Raw genomic sequence first — 5,241 nt, 5'->3', positions numbered from 1 at the left:
ATAGAGCTTGGTTAGTGTTTTAGAGTCAAATATGACTAGATCTCGTGTGTATGATTGAATATAAGAACTAGAACAGCAACAGGATCCCAAAAGCTAAACTAGTGTTTTTCCGCTTAGAAGCTCCAAAACCAAAATCTCATAGGACTTCGGCCACACCAGGATCCCTAAAGCTAAACTAGTGTTTCTCCGTTTAGAAGCTCCAAAACAGACAACTCATAGGACTTTGGCCACACCCAAAAAGCTTTGAGAGGCATTAAGAAGCTTTGTTAGTGTTTTTGGAGTCAAATATGACAAGATCTCATGTGTATGATTGAGTATAAGAACTAGAACCGCAACCGGATCCCAAAAGCTAAAGAAGTGTCACTCCGTTTAGAAGCTCCAAAACCAAAAACTCATAGGAGTTTGGCCATACCCAAAAAGCGTTGAGAGGCAATAAGTAGCTTTATTAGTGTTTTTGGAGTCAAATATGACTAGATCTCGTGTGTATGATTAGATATAAGAACTAGAACCGCAACTGGATCCCAAAAGCTAAACTAGTGTTTCTCCGTTTAGAAGCTCCAAAACCAAAAAGTCATAGGACTTCGGCCACACCAAAAAAGCTTTGAGAGGAAATAAGAAGCTTGGTTAGTGTTTTTAGAGTTAAATATGACTAGATCTCGTGTGTATGATTGAATATAGAAACTAGAACAACAACCGGATCCCAAAAGCTAAACTAGTGTTTCTCCGCTTAGAAGCTCCAAAACCAAAATCTCATAGGACTTCGGCCACACCCAAAAAGCGTTGAGAGGAAATAAGAAGCTTTGTTAGTGTTTTTGGAGTCAAATATGACTAGATCTCGTGTATATGATTAGATATAAGAACTAGAACCGCAACCGGATCCCAAAAGCTAAACTAGTGTTTCTCCGTTTAGAAGCTCCAAAGCCGACAACTCATAGGACTTCGGCCACACCCAAAAAGCTTTGAGAGGCGATAAGAAGCTTTGTTAGTGTTATTGGAGTCAAATATGACTAGATCTTGTGTGTATGATTGGGTTTAAGAACTAGAACCGTAACCGGATCCCAGAAGCTAAACAAGTGTTTCTCCGTTTAGAAGCTCCAAAACCAAAAACTCATAGGACTTCGGCCACACCCAAAAAGCTTTCAGAGGAGATAAGAAGCTTTGTTAGTGTTTTTGGAGTCAAATATGACTAGATCTCGTGTGTATGATTGAATATAAGAACTAGAACCGCAAACGGATCCCAAAAGCTAAACTAGTGTTTCTCTGTTTAGAAGCTCCAAAACCAAAATCTCATAGGACTTCGGCCACACCCAAAAAGCTTTGAGAGGCGATAATAAGCTTTGTTAGTGTTTCTGGAGTCAAATATGACTAGATCTTGTGTGTATGATTGGGTATAAGAAATAGAACCGTAACCGGATCCCAAAAGCTAAAGTAGTGTTTCTCCGTTTAGAAGCTCCAAAACCAAAAACTCATAGGACTTCGGCCACACCCAAAAAAGCTTTAAGAGGCGATAAGAAGCTTTGTTAGTATTTTTGGAGTCAAATATGACTAGATCTCGTGTGTATGATTGGGTATAAGAACTAGAACCGTAACCGGATCCCAAAAGCTAAACTAGTGTTACTCCGTTTAGAAGCTCCAAAACCAAAAACTCATAGGAATTTGGCCACACCCAAAAAGCTTTGAGAGGAAATAAGAACCTTGGTTAGTGTTTTTGGAGTCAAATATGATTAGATCTCGTGTGTATGATTGGATATAAGAAATAGAACCGTAACCGGATCCCAAAAGCTAAACTAGTGTTTCTCCGTTTAGAAGCTCCAAAACCAAAAACTCATGGGACTTCGGGCACACCCAAAAAGCTTTGAGAGGCAATAAGAAGCTTGGTTAGTGTTTTTGGAGTCAAATATGACTAGATCTCCTGTGTATGATTGAATATAAGAACTAGAACCGCAACCGGATCCCAAAAGCTAAACTAGTGTTACTCCGTTTAGAAGCTCCAAAACCAAAAACTCATAGGACTTCGGCCACACCCAAAAAGCTTTGAGAGGCAATAAGAAGCTTGGTTATTGTTTTTGGAGTCAAATATGACTAGATTTTGTGTGTATGATTGGATATAAGAACTAGAACCGTAACCGGATCCCAAAAGCTAAACTAGTGTTTCTCCGTTTAGAAGCTCCAAAACCAAAAACTCATAGGACTTCGGCCACACCTAAATGCTTTGAGAGGCAATAAGAAGCTTGGTTAGTGTTTTTGGAGTCAAATATGATTAGATCTTGTATATATGATTGGGTATAAGAACTAGAACCGTAACCGGATCCCAGAAGCTAAACAAGTGTTTCTCCGTTTAGAAGCTCCAAAACCAAAAACTCATAGGACTTCGGCCACACCCAAAAAGCTTTGAGGGGCGATAAGAAGCTTTGTTAGTGTTCTTGGAGTCAAATATGACTAGATCTTGTGTGTATGATTGGGTATAAGAACTAGAACCGTAACCGGATCCCAGAAGCTAAACAAGTGTTTCTCCGTTTAGAAGCTCCAAAACCAAAAACTCATAGGACTTCGGCCACACCCAAAAAGCTTTCAGAGGAGATAAGAAGCTTTGTTAGTGTTTTTGGAGTCAAATATGACTAGATCTCGTGTGTATGATTGAATATAAGAACTAGAACCGCAACCGGATCCCAAAAGCTAAACTTGTGTTTCTCTGTTTAGAAGCTCCAAAACCAAAAACTCATAGGACTTCGGCCTCACCCAAATAGCTTTGAAAGTGATAAGAAGCTTTGTTAGTTTTTTGGAGTCAAATATGACTAGATCTCGTGTGTATGATTCAATATAAGAACTAGAACCGCAACCGGATCCCAAAAGCTAAACTAGTGTTTCTCCGTTTAGAATATCCAAAACCAGAAACTCATAGAACTTCGGCCACACCCAAAAAGTGTTGAGAGGCATTAAGAAGCTTTGTCAGTGTTTCTGGAGTCAAATATAACTAGATCTTGTGTGTATGATTGGGTTTAAGAACTAGAACCGTAACTAGATCCTAAAAGCTAAACTAGTGTTTCTCCGTTTAGAAGCTCCAAAACCAAAAACTCATAGGACTTTGGCCACACCCAAAAAGCTTTGAGAGGTGATAAGTGTAAGATTGTGGAGATTAGGTTGCGAGAATGGGACTAGAGATATGCGGAAATGAGATTGAGAGATTAGAGAGAAAGAGATTTGATGATGAGAAAGAGAGAGATTATCTCTTCTTACTTAATTTGGTAATTACATAGGTTCCCTTTTAAAGGGGATACAAAAGGAATATCCAAGGAGGATATCCTATTTACAACGGTCATGAAGACCCAAAAGAAGAACCAAAACGCGTCATAAAGTAGAGGACCACGTCAAAAGGTAAAGCATAAAGCAACTCTTGTCTTCTTCCTCTTTTGAACTTGCAACGGCTATAAGGAAGGCTTGGGAAGGATCCGGAGACTTCTAGAAGCACCTTGGATAAGATCCAAGGTTAAATGGCCGAGAGAAAACTTCGCGGGTCGAGCCAATTCTTCAACGGTACGGACAGACTCAAAGTTGGCCGTACGGGCGAGGATCTTCAATCGGTTGTGCAACCGATCAGCATAATCGATCGATAGTGTAATGAGGCTTCGATCGGTTGTGCAACCGATTGTCACAACCGTGCGGCAAATCCTTAGCTGACCCGATCGGTTATGCAACCGATCGTAGTAACCGATTGGAAGACAAGTTACCCGTTTCTTCCTTTTCTTCACTTCATTCAATACTCCCCCTCAAGTCTAACCGGAGAAGGATGGAGGTTAGACTTGGATCCAAATTCAACCACCTCATTAAAAACCTAAGTGTAGAAAACCTCATGGGATAAAAACACACTTAGGGAAAAAGAGTATGGGATATTTGGCTAAGAGGATCATGGCCAAGAGAGGTCAACGAGGCCAAGTTTGTGATGAATGTACTCACAAACTTTGGTGCTAGCTCCTTTGGTAAAGATGTCGGCCAATTGTTCTTCAGTTTCGGTGTAGCAAGGTAGGATTACTCCAAGTTGAACTTGTTCTCGGACCTTGTGACAATCCACCTCAATGTGCTTCGTTCTTTCATGGAACACTGAATTTGAGGCGATGTGAATGGCGGCTTGATTGTCGCAATGCATGGTGATTGGCTTTGGTGTGTCAATTCCGAAGTCTTTGAGGAGAGCTTTCAACCACATAAGTTCAGTTGTGAGCTTTCTCATGGCCCGGTACTCGGCTTCAGCACTTGAAAGGGAGACCACCTTTTGCTTCTTGCTTCTCCAAGTAACTAGGTTGCCACCAATAAATGTGCAATAGCCGGTGGTTGACCTCCTATCCTTTTTGTCTCCAGCATAGTCCGTATCACAATATCCCACCAGCTCCGTGTTTTTGTTGCATCCCATCCAAATGCCTTGACCCGGAGCTCCTTTGAGATATTTGAGGATGCGGTTCACCATGTTCCAATGATGTAGCGTGGGAGCTTGCATGTGTTGACTTACTACATTCACAGCAAAGCAAATGTCAGGCCTAGTAATGGTTAAATAAATGAGCTTACCTACAAGTCTTCGATATTATGTGACATCTTCGAAAGGCTTGTTGTCAAGCTCCCCCTTACGATTGGCCTTGTAGTCATCTTCCAAGGGAGTCTTAGCTGGTTTTGCTCCAAGTTTACCTACTTGACTAAGAAGATCAAGGGTGTACTTCCTTTGAGATAAGAAGAGACCTTCCTTTGATCTACAAACTTCTATCCCAAGGAAGTACTTTAGTTCACCAAGGTCTTTTATATCAAAAACACTCTTGAGAAAGGTTTTAGTTTCTTGAATCCCTACCTTGTCATTCCCGGAGATGATAATATCATCTACATAAATGAGAATGACTACTATACCTTCCTTGCTTGGGAGAGTGAAAAGGGTGTTGTCGGCTTCCGACTTCTTGAATCCTCTTTCCAGCAAGGTTGTGCTAAGCTTGTGGTACCAAGCTCTCGGAGATTGCTTCAAACCATAGATGGCTTTCTTGAGTTTAAAGACCTTCCCGGGTGCATTATGATCTTCAAGACCCGGTGGTGGCTTCATGTAGACTTCTTCTTCAAGTTCTCCTTGAAGAAAGGCGTTCTTAACATCCATTTGCCAAAGTTCCCACTCCAAGTTGGTAGCTAAAGAGAGAACCACTCTAACCGTATGGAGCTTTGCAACCGTGGCAAACGTATCCAAGTAATCTACCCCATACGTTTGAGTGAACC

Source organism: Arabidopsis lyrata, assembly GCF_000004255.2.
Source record: "Arabidopsis lyrata subsp. lyrata unplaced genomic scaffold ARALYscaffold_11, whole genome shotgun sequence".
NCBI lineage: Eukaryota > Viridiplantae > Streptophyta > Magnoliopsida > Brassicales > Brassicaceae > Arabidopsis > Arabidopsis lyrata.
Note: the sequence above shows the minus strand (reverse complement) of the source record.